The sequence below is a fragment of the Rhinopithecus roxellana genome, chromosome 2 (assembly GCF_007565055.1).
Source record: "Rhinopithecus roxellana isolate Shanxi Qingling chromosome 2, ASM756505v1, whole genome shotgun sequence".
Taxonomy (NCBI): domain Eukaryota; kingdom Metazoa; phylum Chordata; class Mammalia; order Primates; family Cercopithecidae; genus Rhinopithecus; species Rhinopithecus roxellana.
In genome coordinates this window covers 50375200-50395120 of record NC_044550.1, presented here as the reverse complement: position 1 = coordinate 50395120, position 19921 = coordinate 50375200, and the positions used below count along the sequence as shown (strand labels likewise).

At 37.9% G+C, this 19921-nt stretch overlaps 1 protein-coding gene and 1 pseudogene across 2 annotated transcripts in view; both read right to left on the bottom strand.

The window, feature by feature from the left end:
• Positions 1-19921, bottom strand: part of WDFY3 (WD repeat and FYVE domain containing 3) — a 312187-nt gene that overhangs the window by 212915 nt on the left and 79351 nt on the right. For both annotated transcript variants that reach the window (XM_030915939.1, XM_030915944.1), the window contains one exon: positions 17502-17601. The gene's annotated coding sequence lies outside the window, so the exon portion shown is untranslated. The remainder of the gene's footprint in view (positions 1-17501; positions 17602-19921) is intronic.
• On the bottom strand, positions 336-436 carry LOC115896071 (annotated as a pseudogene).

Sequence of the window (19921 nt, the reverse complement as noted above, 5' to 3'; positions counted from 1 at the left end):
AAAAAATAAGATGAAATACATTACAATGTAACTTTTGGGAATTAAAAATACATGGACAGAAAGCAAACATTTTACAAGGACACATATTAACAAAAGACAACATTAACTACTTTAGAATGGTTGTGCCTATCCTTCATTAAATTAATAGCTCTTTAAAGAAAATAATTACTTTGCAATACTTCTGAATTTAGCTCAACTAACCCTAAAAATCACTGTTTTATATAAAAATATATTTACATTAACAACTAAAATTAAATACTTATATACCAACCAATTCATTTCTTAAGTTAGTCTCAATTGAACCACATTTATTTATTTCTTCTTCTTCTTTTTTTTCTTTAATGGAATGCTTCACAAATTTGCACGTCATCCTTGTGCAGTAGCCATGCTAATCTTCTCTGTGCTGCTAATGTGAGCACAACTGAACCATGTTTAAATCAGATACACGTATTTTTTTCTAAAGTGATTCTTAGCTATTTATCAACACAGCCATTTTGTTCCTTTTAACCCTCTGACACACACATACAAAATCCTTAAAATAAATTTCATCTGCTCAGCAAGTAACAAGAAAAATATACGTATTTGTAGGAATATTTAGAGAAAGGAGGAAGGAAAGAAGAAAGGGAGGGAGGGAGGGAACTGGTTTTTCAATAGACATTAGATATTAAATCAAATGCACAACTTTTTTTTTTTTTTTTTTTTTTTTTTTTGAGACGGAGTCTCGCTCTGTCGCCCAAACTGGAGTGCAGTGGCCAGATCTCTGCTCACTGCAAGCTCCGCCCTTCAGGTTCATGCCATTCTCCTGCCTCAGGCTCCCAAGTAGCTGGGACTACAGGCGCCCGCCACCTCGCCCAGCTAGTTTTTTGTAATTTTTAGTAGAGACGGGGTTTCACCAGGTTAGCCAGGATGGTCTCGATCTCCTGACCTTGTGATCCGCCCGTCTCGGCCTCCCAAAGTGCTGGGATTACAGGCTTGAGCCACCGCGCCCGGCCATGCACAACTTTTAATAGCAAAATAAATCTGAGTTTCTTCTAGTCTTCAGACAAACCTACCCATGGTCTCCAACAACAAAAAAGTCACGCTGGGAATACCAACATGGTTCTGGTAGTGTTCAGTACCCTAGATATGCCTTTAATAAAAATTCAGCAATTTCCTATTAGTAATTTGGAGTCATTACAACTTTGGCATAATCTCTCAGTCTTGCTATGAATATATGACGAAAATTTTGGTACAGAATGATCACTTTTACACTATAATATTCTGAATCCTGAATAATTTATAAAACATTAACCATTATGCTGAGTAGGTGCTTGGGATACAGTGGTACATATCAACAACCTGGAACATGCGGCATTTACACCATGTGTCAGGAAATGACAATTCATTTAAGATAGACATGATATCTGACCTCGTGGAGTTTAGAGGCTGGGTGGTAGCAAAGATTATGAAGGATGATAAAGGCAAAGCATGTACTAGGGAAACACAGGAAGAGTAGAGAAAAGTACATCAGCGAAACCTAATCTAGCTTCAGGGAGGTAGGGCTGTTGGGAAGAAGAGTGTCAGGAAAGAAAGCACATTTTTAAAAGATCGTCAATTACAGAAGAAAACAAATGAATTTCACTGGCCTATCCTAAGACCATTCTAGCCAATCAGATTTTTGTAGCTCAGTTACTGCCCTTTGGCTTGTAATCAGTATTTCCAAGTGGAAAACACCAGCCATTCTTTCCTTGAATCATTTTAAGTCTAAAGGGACAGCATCAGTAATTAGTAGCCCAGGCTGGAGTTAATCCCTAAGGAACTCTCATTTCCTGCCTCTATGTCAGTTTTTGTCCAGGAAATAAAGCCTTAAGATTCATAGCCAAGTACAATGCTAGGTATTTTCACAAAAATTTATTCATTTATTTCCTACCCAAAATGGTATGCCTACTTTACACATTTAAAAAATGGAAGCTCACAGTTTAAGCAGCTTGCCAAAAAGATCCAACAACTAGCATTAGCTAAAATTTGAATTCAAGACATGTAATTCCAAATCCAGTACTCTTTTATTAAGTGGAAGCTCTTTGTCTTTAGGAAATAACTTTACTTATGAAAGCAATGGCAATTTTATTTTCTAGTTGTTCCTACTAAAGATAGTACTATTTGTTCTTCCTTAAAACATTTGGACAAAATGATCAAGTATTTTTGTCCCGAATAACTTAAAAAAAAAAAAAACAAAGAAAACCCCCACAAAACCCATGTTTACTTTGTGTATCTTCCACCAAGGGTGTAACCAGACTGGTGACAAGAAATATGACTCATGAGCAGTATCTTGGCAAAGAATTCTTAGTATCTCTAGATACATCTGACACACAGGGGAAATGTTACATACATGTAACTACATTTTCTTTTCCTTTGAGGAGTTCCCACTATCTTTAATTCAAATCAGCCATAATCCTAACACAATGCCTCAATATTAAATACAGAATAATATTCAGAATATTAAGGAAATAATTTCTTGGCAGAATCTGCCAAAGGCAAATACAAACAAAAAAATTACTGTTGAGGTAGTCATGGTGGCTCGTGCCTGTAATCTCAGCACTTTGGAAGGCCAAGGTGAGAGGACTGTTTAAGCCCAGAAGTTCCAGATTGTAGTAAACTCTGTTTGTGACTATTAGCAATTAAACACAGCAACGTATTATGTCATTTAATGAGTTCTGAGCAATTCTTTTATTAATGAGAAAATGAGATAATAACCTTAGAAAAAAACTCCAATATCATGAGTACTTAACTATTAACCTTATTCTTCTGTGAATAAAATAATATACTTTCATATTGTGACTTTTGATTTAAAAAAGACAGGTTCCATAATCTTGCATATCCACTAAAATGTAAATGCAAAATATTTCTGCCTTTGTCTACCGTTCTTACCTTCTGCTGAAGCTAAACTAAATAGTGGTGTGTTAGATCCAGCTTGTACCAGCTCATGAGAGCCGATGGCTAAGTTTTCAGAAATTTTGGACATCCAGCTGTCAAACTACAAATAGCTTGGGACCAGCCAAAGTGAGAATATTTGCACCACAGCAATCAGCAAACACTAAAAATTGGGGCTTTTTTCTTTTCTTTCCTGGCTAGCTGGTTGTTATAAAGCTTGTCAGTACATCAGCACTGTGCTTAGGCCACACTAGTGCTTCAGCAGCTTATATTTTTATCTTCTTTTCTTCTCTTCTTTACTTCTCTTTTCCTCTGTAAACACTATTTTTATACTTTTATTTTTTTCCCCAAAGGCCTTGCCTTGAAAATACTTAGACTACTTCAAAAAGTTCAGATATTGTGACTAATGATCTAAAGTAAAAATATTTTTTTCACCAAAATATTCTCACAGAAAGTGTATCCCTGATTCCTTATTTGATTGGCCTGATTTATCATATTCTACTACTTTAAAAGCAGTGTCTCTCTCTATTCCTTGTCAGGGTGCTAAGAGCAAATTTTTATTCCCTCCAGTGAATATGGTGCTTGACGCTTATACATGTATTCCTCATAAAACATAAAAGCATAATATTATCAATACTAAAATGTCTACAGTCTTTTGTCTAAGCAATATATTTTGTGCATGATATTACACATTCGCAGAGACCTTTTGCATTAAACTATGAATCATTATGCAAAAACAGAATACAAAATTGATTCGTTCCCTTTTACTAAAGAAATAAAGACAGGTTGAAATTTCTGTAAAGGCAATGAAACTAAGAAACAATGTTTAAAAAGCCTCAACATGTGATAAAAAATATTCTGGTTTGATTCACAAAAATGCTGCATTACAGGGACAAGCAATAGACTAGCAAGAATAGCTGGCAGTAAAAAAGTTCTGGTGTCAGGCAGATATGAATTTCAAATTCTGTTCCTCCATTCACTATCTATGTGACCTCAGGAAAAGTAAATCAAACTACCCTAAGCTACAGTTTCCTTAATAGTAAATGGACATGAGTATGATACTGGCTTTACAATGCTGTAAGAAAAGACAGAATACATGTGATATGACTACCACATGGAAGGCAATCAATGTTTAGTTATGATATGATTGGAATTGGTTACTGCAAAACCAACCAATGACTTTGAATTGGAATTAAGAAAAAAAATTAATCATTTTAATAAACAAAGAGTATGTTCCAAATTCTTACAGCCAGTATATGATAAATGTGGTGGGGGTTGCAGCTCAAGATCCATCATACCTTGCTACTGTAATGGGCTTTCACGTATTACAGAGGCTATAAAACAAAATAAGCAAGGTTTACACAGACTCCTTTGCAAATAGGTTTTCGTTGAAATTTAGGTTCAGCCAATCAAACTTACTTGCTCCACCTTTTTTTTTTTTCAAATAGTGTCTCACTGTAACTTGCACTGGAGTACAGTGACACGACCATGGCTCACTTCATCCTCAACCTTCCAGACTCAGGCAATCCTCCTGCCTCAGTCTCCTGAGTAGCTGGTACTACAGGTGCATATCACCATGTCCAGCTAATTTTTGTATTTTTTGCAGAGACAGAGTTTTGCTCTGTTGCCCAGGCTAGTCTTGAACTCGTGAGCTCAAGATATCCACCTGCCTTGGCCTCCCAAAGTGCTAGGATTACAGGCGTGAGCCACCGCACGTGGCCTTGCCCAAGCTTTGAAAAGGAGAAGTGAAGCAGAGACCACACTGTCCATGATATACGTACCTTTTTTAGCTGAAGTGTTGGACAGAGATCCCAGTACCCAGTAATTATCCTGCTGGCTGCTGGGAGGCAGTGCATATCACATCTATTTGCCTGGTCATAATAGTTATAGTATGACTGGAGCAAGCAACAGTAGAGGCAGCTTTTTGCAATGGCACTAAACTGTGTGTTCTAGAGCAGAGGTTGAGAACTTTCTCAGTTAAGGGTCAGATACCAAATATTTTGCCATGCAGTTTTTGTTACCACTACTTAACACTGCTACTGTAGTGTGAAAGCAGCCATATATAATAGGTAAGTGAGCATGTATTGCTGTGTTCAAATAAATGCTGACATTTGAATTTCACTTTTTTTTCATTTTTAATTTGAGAAAGTATTTTGCTATGTTGTCCAGGATGTTTTCAAATGCCTGGCCTAAAGCAATCCTCCTCCCACCTTGGCCTCCCAAGTAGCTAAGACTACACTACAGGTGCCCACCACTGTGCCCACTGTGAATTTATTATTTAAGTGTCACAAAACATTATTTTTCCTTTGATTTTTTCAAATATTTAAAAATATAATAACCATTCTTAGTCTGTAAGACATAGACAAGCAAGTGATAGGCCAGATTTTGCCTGCAGGCCACAGTTTGCCACCCTACAACAGTCTCCTGATCCACACCGACAGCCGCAGCTCCCTTAGAAACCAGTGTTGAGGTATACCACTGGAAGATGTTTTTCAATTTAACCACGAGTCCAAAATCTGTTTTGTCTGCCCTTTCCTCTCCTCCGTGATTTTGTAAGCCACTAATGCCATGTAATAAGTATTTTCCTGCGTAAACTGCTAGAACAGATTCTATTCTCTGCAACTAAATCCTGACTGACTCATAGTGCTACACATACATAAGTACTTTTTATTTTCAACCAAAAAAAAAAAAAAACCCTTATTATCTTTCAGGTGTACACCATGAAATATTCATTTACAAATTAATTTTAATGCATTAAAAATATGACTTTACAACTAAAAAACTATACACAACAGAATGTCATTTTAAGAATACACTATTTAATTGAAATTTATTTCAAACTAGGCCCATAAATCACCGAATCCAGAAGAATCTACAGATTCCGCAGAACACCATGATAAATATAAGAAAAGCCTAATTAATAATTTGAAAGTATTTATTATGTATGAACCACCAAAATATAAAATTATATAATGGGGAAGAAAAACTGTTCACCTCCTTTCAGTGATTAGGGAACCTGCATTAGATTACAGAATGAAAAAGCAGAAAACAGGAGAACTCACTAGACATTTTGCTTATGGAAACTCTACTTTTTGTTTTTAGGGAAGCATAAATGCATCTCTAAAGTCTATGATGGCTCTAGAGTATCTTAAGTGGCAACTGCATAATCTTTGAGCACTACATTCATTTCTCTCCAGGCATTAAAAAGTCAAATTGGGACAGACCTTCAGTTCACATCAATAACAGTAGAACTAATCTTTCCTGGAAGGTAGAGCAGAGAATAACCCTGGAAACAGAAACTATCTAAAGGTAATTTAGAAAAATGGCCTTCAATTTTCTTTTTGTATGCAATCCCTCACATAAGTCAGAATCTTTACTATTTTTAGGTTGATATTTCAACCTGAGTTTAAAGAGTTACAAAGGATGGCATTATAAGCATTGACAGTTTAAAATAAAATAATATATCAGGCTTTGGAATGTATCCATGGGATCTAAATATAGCATCACAATCAACATCCTCTATGACATATATATATTTTTTAAGTTATTCTTTAACAGTCAGAAATTTAAACTTATTTTGAATCAAAATTCAGGCATTATATAATCTCTTATAAAGTGTGTGTGTGTGTGTGTGTGTGTGTGCATGTGTATAAGAATCTCCAAAAAAAGGACCCTAAAGAAAGGTATTACTAAATACTTTTTAAAGTATATTAAAGGGTTTAAAATACTTGTTAAAAAGTATATTAAAGGGTTCAAAATACTTGTTAAAAAGTGTATTAAAGGGTTTAAAATACTTGTTAAAAAGTGTATTAAAGGGTTTAAAATACTTGTTAAAAAGTGTATTAAAGGGTTTAAAATACTTGTTAAAAAGTATTTTAAAGGTCACTAAAACTAGTAACCATCATTTTGTTAATATCAAATATCCAATATTTGATGAGTTCAAAATCTCATAAATGTCATGGTTGATTTTTATAGATATTTTATATGAATCAGGTTCAAAATAAAGACCACTTATTGCTATTGGCTGATAATGTCTCTTAAGCTTCTCATATAGATCTCCCAGTTTATACTGGGCACAGGAACTCTGTGTTGCCTACTGTTTGCTGAATAATTTATTCAACAAATATTTATTAAGCAACCACTATGTGTCCAACAATGTTTTAGATGCTAAGAATGTAGAGGAAGAACAGAAGCCTGCTAAAGTCTGTGTCCTTTTGGAGTTTAGATTCTCATGAGAGAGAGAAAAAACTAAACAAAGAAATCAATTATGTCTGATGGTTATGAAAAAAATTCAGTGAGCTTTGAAAATAAAATGTTCCTAGGGTTGCTGTTTCAGTCTGCATGGTCAAGGAACGTTTCTCTGAGGGATTCACACCAGAACAGAAACCTGAATGAATGAGGGAGCAATCCCTAAGCATTTCTAGGGGAATAAAATTCCAGGCTAAGGAACAAGTAAAAGCAAAAGGCTCGAAGTAAGATTGTGCTTCATATGGCTGAAGAACTCTAATGAAGCCAGTAGGGTTGGGGAGCAGAATTACAGAAGGGGAGAGTGTTAAGCTCTCAAATGTCTGCATTGTGATTCAGTGTTTACTTCTCCTCAGCTGCTTTCCACCAACTGAGACCAAGGAGATGGCTCTATATACTACCTCCTCTACTCTGCTGCTTCTTGCCACTCTTTTCTGCCAAAAAAAAAAAAAAAGAAAGAAAGAAAGAAAAAAAAAAGGACATCTGTGTCTTTCCCTGCAGCTTCACCTTGCCTGAGACTTTGTAGTCCCCTTGTTACCTACCATGTGAGAGCTCTGCTGTGTTTAAAATCTGTAGATATTTGCACACTTCTCAATTTGCTTCAATGTTCACAATGTTTGGCAGCTCTTCTCATGATCTGAGGCTTGGAATTACTGTTTTCTCTTCATTTCACTAAGTTAAAAGATTTCTTCCTTATTCTTTATTCTTTTTGTTATATTCAGTTAGCATTAGGAAGAAGAATAGAATACAAATGCTTTTACTTGGTCATTTTGAATGAAATCCTTTTCCTCACCTACTGTTGATAAATTTAGAGTAGGTAGACCTAGAGAACTTACATTTCTAAATCTCTATTTTTTATTTCAATTTCTAGATTTTCCTATTTGAAAATCTGAGAAATTCTAGACCACCAACATCTATAGACTTACAACTATTGTTTAAAAAATAGGCCAGCTGTGGTGGCTCATGCCTGTAATTCCAGCACTTTGGGAGGCTGAGGCAGGTAGATCACAAGGTCAGGAGTTCAAGACCAGCATGGCCAAGATAGTGAAACCCCATCTCTACTAAAAATACAAAAAAAAAAAAAAAAAAAAAAAAATTAGCCAGGTGTGGTGGCAAGCGCCTGTAATCCCAGCTACTCAGGAGGCTGAGGCAGAGAATTGCTTGAACTTGGGAAGTGGTCATTGCAGTGAGCCGAGGCTGCATCACTGCACTCCAGCCTGGGCGACAGAGCAAGACTTCATCTCAAAAAAAAAAAAAAAAGTAATTAAAAAAAAAGTAATTTAGCACAGAATCAACTTTAAATGTATATTAAAGACTCTATAAGGAACATAAACTTGGAAACTATAGCAAATTTCTACCATGATCCTTACATTCAAACTAAGGAATAACAAAAGGCAAATAAATGTCCACTTTCAAATGGATATGCAATGAAGAGAGAATAAGCAAAATATCAAAACAATATATGTTAAATAAATACAGCATTATTACTTTCGAGAACATAAACTCTGGTTATGCTGATAAAAGCTTACTCTGTTTTCTACTTTAAATAACAGTCCAACTGTCATGTACTTATGTATAAGTGATTTGCATGAAAAGTATTCTGAATCATCTAAGAGCACTTTTTAAAAAGTCAGCTCTTGGCCAGGTGCTGGGGCTCACGCCTATAATCTCGGCACTTTGGGAGGCTGAGGTGGGCAGATCACTTGAGGTGAGGAGTTTGAGACCATCCTGGCCAACATGGTGAAACCCCAACTCTAGTAAAAATTAGGCTGAGTGTGGTGGCTCACCCCTGTAGTCCCAGCACTCTGGGAGGTCAAGGCGGGCGGATCACCTGAGGTCAGGAGTTCGAGACCAATCTGGCCAACATAATGAAACCCTGTCTCTACTAAAAATACAAAAATTAGCCAGGCATGGGGCACATGCCTGTATTCCCAGCTACTCAGGAGGCTGAGACACGTGAATTGCTTCAACCCAGGAGGCAGAGGATGCAGTGAGCCGAGATCGCATCACTGCACTCCAGACTGGGTGACAAAGCGAGACTCAGTCGGAAAAAAAAAAAAAAAAAAAATTAGCCAGTTGTGGTGGCACACGCCTGTAATCCCAGTTATTCAGGAGGTTGAAGCATGAGAATCGCTTGAACCTGGGGGGAGGAGGTTGCAGTGAGCCAAGACTGCACCACCACACTCCAGGCTAGGCAATAGAGCGAGACTCTGTCTCAAAAAAAAAAAAAACCCCACAAAGTCAGCTTTTTCAAATAGGTGAACACTTTTCTCATAATTGATTAATAAGTTACTAAAAAGTAACTTATTAAACTCTTTCCTCAGAAATGTAAAACTCAGGTTAGCTTTTACTAAACTTTAAAAACACTGAATTAGTGACCTCACATGGTTATAAACTAAGAGTTCAAAAATTGTATATGTTAACATTTACTTTCTTATTCATTTAATAACACTTTTTACATGCAAGTACTCTGCTAGAAACTAGTGATGGAAAGATAAATCAATCACATGCTACCCTGTAGGGGCTCATGGTTAAGTAGAAAAATATAATAGAAGCAACGTGATAAGTATTACAATGAATAATAAATAAATAAACAAAGTGCTATGGAGAACACAGGGAAAAGGCAGTTAACTATCAATAGAGAAAGTGACATCTGAACTAAGCCTTAGAAATTGAAGAGAAGTTCATTCAGCTGACAATGGACTAGAACTTACACCCAGCAAATAAACTGTGTATACAGACAAGAAAGCCCAAGATATGCTGCTGGGTTGGCCAAGTAGTTCTGCATAGTTGGAACAAAGGGTGAATACGGAGAAAAGCTAGAGATGAAGCTCACGTAGAAAAGCCAGTCACAGGAAGAGCCTAAAAGGCCTTACATCTTAGACTAACAATAAACTGTTAAGTAGGAGGGTTATATATGTTGAGAAAATATTTCTAAATATAGTGTGATATATGGGATAGATGTATCTTAATGATGCTTTCAGCCATAAAGGCAGAGCCAGTAGAGGTAAGGGTGGGGCACAGCGGTATGAGAGATTACAAGTAATGCCACTGACACAGGAGTAACAATCTAGGAAGTAGATATCTTTCAGGATCAAAGGAAAAAGAGATCAAAAGGACTCAGAATTCCAGATTGGGTGATATGAACAACAGTAGTGCCATTAATTAAGCTGGAAATAAATTGAAGGAATAAGAATTAGTGCAAAAGATAAAAAGAGACAAATTGGAACATGGTGAAATAAAAGGGTGAAAGAGGCTGGGCGCGGTGGCTCACACCTGTAATCCCAGCACTTTGGGAGGCCGAGGCGGACAGATCATGAGGTCAAGAGATAGAGACCTGGCGTGCCTAAGATGGCTGAATAGGAACAGCTCCAGCCTCCAGCTCCCAGTGTGAGTGACACAGAAGACGGGTGATTTCTGCATTTTCAACTGAGGTACCGGGTTCATCTCACTGGGTCGTGTGGAACAGTTGGTGCTGGTCTGCCGGTGCAGCCCTACCAGTGAGAGTTGAAGCAGAGTGAGGCATCGCCTCACCTGGGAAGTGCAAGGGGGAAGGGAATTCTCTTTCCTAGCCAAAGGAAATTGAGAAACACAACACCTGGAAAATCAGGTAACTCCCACCCTAATACTGCACTTTACCAAGGGTCTTAGCAAAAGGCACACCAGGAGATTATATCCCACACATGGCCTGGAGAGTCCCATGCCCACGGAGCAGCTAGCACAGCAGTCTGAGATCTAACTGGAAGGAGGCAGCGAGGCTGGGGGAGCGGCGCCCACCATTGCTGAGGCTTAAGTAGGTAAACAAAGCCTCCAGGAAGCTCGAATTGGGTGGAGCCCACCACAGCTCAAGGAGGCCGACCTGCCTCTGTAGACTTCTCCTCTGGGGACAGGGCATAGCTAAACAAAAAGCAGCAGAAACCTCTGCAGAAGGAAATGCCCCTGTCTGACAGCTTTGAAGAGAGCAGTGGATTTCCCAGCACGGACAGACTGCCTGCTCAAGTGGGTCCCTGACCCTTGAGTAGCCTAAGTGGGAGACATCCCCCACTAGGGGCAGTCCAACACCTCACACCTCACATGGCGGGGTACACCCCTGAGACGAAGCTTCCAGAGCAAGAATCAGACAGCAACACTAGCTGTTCAGCAATATTCTATCTTCTGCAGCCTCTGCTGCTGATACCCAGGCAAACAGGGTCTGGAGTGGACCTCAAGCAAACTCCAACAGACCTACAGCTGAAGGTCCTGATTGTTAGAAGGAAAACAAACAGAAAGCACACCCACACCAAAACCCCATCAGTATGTCACCATCATCAAAGACCAAAGGCAGATAAAACCACAAAGATGGGGAAAAAGCAGGGCAGAAAAGCTGGAAATTTAAAAAATAAGAGCGCATCTCCCCCTCCAAAGGAACGCAGCTCATCGCCAGCAACGGAACAAAGCTGGACGGAGAATGACTTTGACGAGTCTAGAAAAGAAGGCTTCAGTCGATCAAACTTCTCAGAGCTAAAGGAGGAACTACATAACTAGCGCAAAGAAACTAAAAACCTTGAAAAAAGATTTGACGAATGGCTAACTAGAATAATAAATGTAGAGAAGTCCTTAAAAGAACTGATAGAGAAGAAAACCATAACACGAGAACTACGTGACAAATGCACAAGCTTCAGTAACCCACTCAATCATCTGGAAGATGATCATCATCAGTGATTGAAGATCAAATGAATGAAATGAAGCGAGGAGTCTAGAGAAAAAAGAGGAAAAAGAAATTAACAGAGCCTCCAAGAAATATGGGATTATGTGAAAAGACCAAATCTGCATCTGATTGGTGTGCCTGAAAATGACGGGGAAAATGGAACCAAGATGGAAAACACTCTGCAGGATATATTATCCAGGAGAACTTCCCCAACCTAGTAAGGCAGGCCAACATTCAAATTCAGGAAATACAGAGAACGCAACAAAGGTACTCCTCGAGAAGAGCAACACCAAGACACATAATTGTCAGATTCACCAAAGTTGAAATGAAGGAAAAAATGTTAAGGGCAGCCAGAGAGAAAGGTCGGGTTACACACAAAGGAAAGCCTGTCAGACTAACAGCAGATCTCTCCGCAGAAATTCTCCAAGTCAGAAGAGAGTGGAGGCCAATATTCAACATTCTTTAAGAATTTTCAACCCAGAATTTCATATCCAGCCAAACTAAGTTTCATAAGTGAAGGAGAAATAAAATTCTTTACAGATAAGCAAATGCTTAGAGATTTTGTCACCACCAGGCCTGCCCTACAAGAGATCCTGAAGGAAGCACTAAACATGGAAAGGAACAACAGGTACCAGCCATTGCAAAAACATGTCAAAATGTAAAGTCCATCGATGCTAGGAAGAAACTGCATCAACTAGCGAGCAAAATAACCAGCTAATATCATAATGGCAGGATCAAGTTCACACATAACAATATTAACCTTAAATGTAAATGGACTAAATGGTCCAATTAAAAGACACAGACTGGCAAATTGGATAAAGAGTCAAGACCCATCAGTTTCCTGTATTCAGGAGACCCATCTCACATGCAGAGACACACATAGGCCCAAAATAAACAGATGGAGGAAGATCTACCAAGCAAATGGAAAACAAAAAAAAGCAGGGTTTGCAATCCTAGTCTCTGATAAAACAGACTTTAAACCATCAAAGATCAAAAGAGACAAGGAAGGACATTACATAATGGTAAAGGGATGAATTCATCAGGAAGAGCTAACTATCCTAAATATATATGCACCCAATACAGGAGCACCCAGATTCATAAAGCAAGCCCTTAGAGACTTACAAAGAGACTTAAGACTCCCATACAATAATAATGGGAGACTTCAACACCCCACTGTCAACATCAGACAGATCAACGAGACAGAAAGTAACAAGGATATCCAGGAATTGAACTCAACTCTGCACCAAGTGGACCTAATAGACATCTACAGAACTCTCCATCCCAAATCAACAGAATATACATTCTTCTCAGCACCACATCACACTTATTCCAAAATTGACCACATAATTGGAAGTAAAGCACTCCACAGCAAATGTTCAAAAACAGAAATTATAACAAACTGTCTCTCAGACCACAGTGCAATCAAACTAGAACTCAGGACTAAGAAACTCAATCAAAACAGCTCAACTACATGGAAACTGAAAAACCTGCTCCTGAATGACTACTGGGTACATAACGAGATGAAGGCAGAAATAAAGATTTACGTTGAAACCAATGAGAACAAAGATACAACATACCAGAATCTCTAGGACACATTTAAAGCATTGTGTAGAGGGAAATTTATAGCACTAAATGCCCACAAGAGAAAGCAGGAAAGATCTAAAATTGACACCCTAGCATCACCATTAAAAGAACTAGAGAAGCAAGAGCAAACACATTCAAAAGCTAGCAGAAGGCAAGAAATAACTAAGATCAGAGCAGAACTGAAGGAGATAGAGGCACAAAAAACTTTTCAAAAAATCAATGAATCCAGGAGCTGGTTTTTTGAAAAGATCAACAAAATTGATTGACCACTAGCAAGACTAATAAAGAAAAGAGAGAAGAATCAAATAGATGCAATAAAAAAATGATAAAGGGGATATCACCACTGACCCCACAGAAATACAAACTACCATCAGAGAATACTATAAACACCTCTACGCAAATAAACTTGAAAACCTAGAAGAAATGGATAATTTCTTGGACACTTACACTCTCCCAAGACTAAATGAGGAAGAAGTTTAATCCCTGAATAGACCAATAGCAGGATCTGAATCTGAGGCAATAATTAATAGCCTACCAACCAAAACAAGTCCAGGACCAGACAGATTCACAGCTGAATTCTACCAGACTTACAAGGAGGAGTTGGTACCACTCCTTCTGAAACTATTCCAATCAATGGAAAAAGAGGGAATCCTCCCCAACTCATTTTACAAGGCCAACATCATCCTGATACCAAAGCTTGACAGAGATGCAACAAAAAAAGAGAATTTTAGACCAATATCCCTGATGAACATCGATGCAAAAATCCTCCATAAAATACTGGCAAACCGAATCCAGCAGCACACCAAAAAGCTTATCCACCATGATCAAGTGGGCTTCATCCCTGGGATGCAAGGCTGCTTTAACATACGCAAATCAATAAATTAATCCAGCATATAAACAGAACCAAAGACAAAAACCACATGATTATCTCAATAGATGCAGAAAAGGCCTTTGACAAAATTCAACAGCACTTCATGCTAAAAACTCTCCATAAATTTGGTATTGATGGAAAGTATCTCAAAATAGTAAGAGCTATTTATGACAAACCCACAGCCAATATCATACTGAATGGGCAAAAACTGGAAAAATTCCCTTTGAAAACTGGCACAAGACAGGGATGCCCTCTCTCACTACTCCTATTCAACATAGTGTTGGAAGTTCTGGCTAGGGCAATCAGGCAAGAGAAAAAAATAAAGGGTGTTCAGTTAGGAAAAGAAGAAGTCAAACTGTGCCTGCTTGCAGATGACATGATTGTATATTTAGAAAACCCCATTGTCTCAGCCCAAAATCTCCTTAAGCTGATAAGAAACTTCAGCAAAGTCTCAGGATACAAAATCAATGTGCAAAAATCACAAGCACTCTTATACACCAGTAACAGACAAACAGAGAGCCAAATGATGAATGAACTCCCATTCACAATAGCTTCAAAGAGAATAAAATACCTAGGAATCCAGCTTACAAGGGATGTAAAGGACCTCTTCAAGGAGAACTACAAACCACTGCTCAGTGAAATAAAAGAGGACACAAACAAATGGAACAACATACCATGCTCATGGATAGGAAGAATCAATATTGTGAAAATGGCCATACTGCCCAAGGTAATTTACAGATTCAATGCCATCCTCATTAAGCTACCAATGAGTTTCTTCACAGAATTGGAAAAAACTGCTTTAAAGTTCATATGGAACCAAAAAAAGAGCCCGCATTGCCAAGACAATCCTAAGTCAAAAGAACACAGGTGGAGGCCTCATGCTACCTGACTTCAAACTATACTACAAGGCTACAGTAACCAAAACAGCATGGTACTGGTACCAAAACAGAGATATAGACCAATGGAACAGAACAGAATCCTCAGAAATAATACCACACATCTACAGCCATCTGATCTTTGACAAACCTGACAAAAACAAGAAATGGGGAAAGGATTCCCTATTTAATAAATGGTGCTGCGAAAATTGGCTAGCCATAAGTAGAAAGCTGAAACTGGATCCTTTCCTTACTCCATATACAAAAATTAATTCAAGATGGATTAGAGACTTAAATGTTAGACCTAATACCATAAAAACCCTAGAAGAAAACTTAGGTAATACCATTCAGGACATAGGCATGGGCAAGGACTTCATTTCTAAAACACAAAAAGCAATGGCAAGAAAAGCCAAAATTGACACATGGGATCTGATTAAACTAAAGAACTTCTGCATAGCAAAAGAAACTACCATCAGAGTGAACAGGCAACCTACACAATGGGAGAAAACTTTTGCAATCTACTCAACTGACAAAGGACTAATATCCAGAACCTATAAAGAACTCAATCAAATTTACAAGAAAAAAACAACCCCATCAAAAAGTGGGCAAAGGATATGAACAGACATTTCTCAAAAGAAGACATTCATACAGTCAACAGACACATGAAAAAATGCTCATCATCACTGGGCATCAGAGAAATGCAAATCAAAACCACAATGAGATACCATCTCACACCAGTTAGAATGGCAATCATTAAAAAGTCAGGAAACAACAGATGCTGGAGAGGATGTGGAGAAATAGGAACACTTTTACACTGTTGGTGGGACTGTAAACTAGTTCAACCATTGTGGAAAACAGTGTGGTGATTCCTCAAGGATCTAGAACTAGAAATACCATTTGACCCAGCCATCCCATTCCTGGGGATATACCCATAGGATTATAAGTCATGCTGCTATAAAGACACATGCACACGTATGTTTATTGCGGTGTATTCACAATAGTAAAGACCTGGAACCAACCCAAATGTCCATCAGTGACAGACTGGATTAAGAAAATGTGGCACATATACACCATGGAATACTACACAGCCATAAAACAGGATGAGTTTGTGTCCTTTGTAGGGACATGGATGCAGCTGGAAACCATCATTCTCAGCAAACTATCGCAAGAACAGAAAACCAAATACCGCATGTTCTCACTCATAGGTAGGAACTGAACAATGAGATCACCTGGACAAAGGAAGGGGAACATCACACACCGGGTCCTATTGCGGGGAGGGGGGAGGGAGGAGGGGGGAGGGATTGCATTAGGAGATATACCTAATGTAAATGATGAGTTAATGGGTGCAGCACACCAACATGGCACATATATACATATGTAACAAACCTGCACATTGTGCACATGTACCCTAGAACTTAAAGTATCATTTTAAAAAAAACAAACAAAAAAAAGAGATAAGAGACCATCCTGGCCAACATGGTGAAATCCCGTCTCTACTAAAAATACAAAAATTAGCTGGGCGTGGTGGTGGGCGCCTGTAATCCCAGCTACTCAGGAGGCTGAGGCAGGAGAATCGCTTGAACCTGGGAGGCACAGGTTGCAGTGAGCCGAGATTGCGCCACTGTGCTCCAGCCTGGCAACAGAGCGAGACTATGTCTCAAAAGATAAAATAAAATAAAATAAAATAAAATATAAAAAGGTGAAAGAAAATGTAAAGCAAAAAAATCCCAGGACATGAGTTCAAGAGAGGAAAATCAGATGTATGCCCCTAAATAACACATCCAACACAAGAAATAGCATACCAAATAATAAGCAGAGACCCTCAATTTCAAGGAATATGAGGTTGTTTTCTATGTTTCCAAGTAGAAAAAACTATAAGCATATTTATAAACTAAAAAAGCATTTTTAGCCATTAAGAATTTTTTTTTGAAATTTAATATATGCATGGGGTTTAAAAGACCATATTGAAAAGAATACACACTAAAAGTAAATATCCCACTACAGGGCTCCAGTTCCCCTCCCTAGAACTGTCATCACTAATTTCTTGAATATCTTTTAAAGATATATTAAATGTGTATAAGCATATAGGTGTACACATAACATATATCCTCCTGTAAATAGTCTATTAGAAACAGTTCTCAACATACATTTTCTATTTCCTAAATATGACAGTATAGTAATCAAATTTATAATGGTAGCTCTATAAATCAACTCAATATAAAAAGCCCCGTCTACACATAAGTAATTAACAGTCTTTGTTTATCAATAAATCCAGTGATAGTAAAGATTAAAAACAAAAACCTACTAATTTTTCTTCCCAGAGACTGACCTTTAGGGAATTCCTTGGGTAACTGGTTCTGAATGTGTGAGCACAATAGGGCCCATTCGCTTGAAGGTATTTTACTGAAGACTTGAAATCTGGGCTCCACCTAGAAAGAGGGGGAAAAAGGTTATCAATTAGTCTCTAATTCAGAATATTTTCCTCAACACAGGTAGCCCAGGTCTACTAACTATCTCACACATGAGGGCTTTTCAACCTTGGTAGGATACTGGAATCAACTAAGAAGCTTTAAAAAATGCTCTGAAGCCTGGAAGCCACTCTGTTCAAATCACAAGTCTCTGGGGCTAGAGCCTGGGCAGGGTTTTTACGGGTTTCCCAACTGATTCTAATGTGCATCCAGGGTTGAGAACCACTGCCGGAGAAATATAAAATCAGACAGTATGGAGGTCACCTATAAACTTTTCAGCTTGTTGCTAAATAATGTATGAGTATGGAAATACACTATTTTTAAATTATTTTATTTTATTTTATTTTTTGAGACACAGTTTCACTCTTATCACCTAGGCTGGAGTGCAGTGGCCTGATCCTGGCTTACTGCAATCTCTACCTCCCAGGTTCAAGCAGTTCTCCTGCCTCAGCCTCTGAGTAGCTGGAATTACAGGTGTATGCCACCACACCCAGCTAATTTTTATATTTAGTAGAGACGGAGTTTCACCATGTTGGCCAGGCTGATCTTGAACTCCTCCTGACTTCAGGTGATCTGCCTGCCTCGGTCTCCCAAAGGGGAAATGCACTTTTAAAATACTTGGGCAAAGGTGGCTGTAAATAACCAGAATGTTCCCAATGTAGGACAAAGTGACGCTGGAGAGCCCACAACACAGGACTCAACAGGTAGTCACCTCACATTCTCTGAACAAGCTTAAAAACCCAGGACAAACCTATTCTGGACATTTCATTATGAAAGAAACAGGATCAAATATTGAAAAATGCCTTAAAATCTCCCTGAATAAGAAAAAGGTACATAGAGACAACAGCAACTATTAAAATTTAACTTAAAAGCAAGATACAATAACTATTGCTTGACTGCAAAAATCAGAAGTGAAATGAACAAATTAAATTCCTAACAATGTCGTTCACAAAACCTCTTTTATAGGGATTATAACCTATGGCACATGAAAGGGCCTAAGCCGGCAGCCACTACCTATATGTGGATATTTCATCTTAAATACAAATTAATTTAAATACATGAAGTAAAAAATCTAGTTCCTCAGTTGCAACAGACACATTTGAAGTGCTCAACAGCTACTATGTGTCTAGTGATTACTGTATTAGACAGAGCCAACATAAAACATTTTAATTGTCACAGAAAGTAATATTGGACAATGCTGGCTTGGGAGTAAATGAAGTCCTGAAACTTCATATTAAATTTGTGAACATACATATACTCTAGAAAGATGACCTATGACTTTTATTTGATTCTCAAAGGAGATCATGTTCAATTGCCACACCAGTGATTCAAGTGCCAGTGTCCAAGCCCACAGAAAGCAGAAAAGAATCCTTTTTTTCCTCAAATAGTTACCTCTTTTAAAAAAGCATATCATATCAACAGTAGCACATCCCACCCATGGATATAGTCTTTCAACCACTGCATGAAGACGAGTAGGACTACTATTAGCACAAAATGGTCTTCCCACCTCCCTAATGTCGTTATGGTCCTGGGGCTTCACTGCTTTTTCAGAAGAGAAAAAGTAATAGTAAATCATAACCACAAAAATAGACCTCCTTTGATTTATTCATCATCTTCAACTTCATTAGCTATTGATATATCCAAGATGATTTACCTACCTTTTAACCCCAAATCCCGGCTTTTTGTGGCAAAGGGAATCACAACAAAATAGAAAGTGAATTATGCATCCCTCAGAAAAAAACACCAACAACAACCTTCCATCTGTAGGATGCTGTTCCTAAGAAGAATTCCAAGGATACTTGGCTACTGACCTAAGATTTAACACTTAAATTGTCATCAAAAACTAACACAAAACAAAGATATGATCTCAAAGGTGAGCTTCCCTTATGGATAAACAGTCTGGGTTTAGCTTCCATACTGAAAAGGTTTGAGTTTGGCACTGAAACAAAGTCTTCTAAAGAGACATCATGGTGTGATGAGTATAGAGTATATCCAGCTATATTCAATTTCTAGGATACGATCAACTGTCTAATTAATTTAAAAACTTAGCAACTCCATCTCTAATCCTTTGCTAATACATACTTTTTAAAAAAGGCAACCTCCCTAAAATGTTCGACTGTATCTTAACTAATTCAAATAAAAATTACTTTAAAAATGAGTATGCCTTTTATCTGTGAAGCAAAGATATATCAAGTCAAAAGACCACACAAGAATATGAATAAAAGTAAAAGGTAAAATAGACCCTCAATGTAAGACAAGACCAAAGCCTGTCTTATAAATT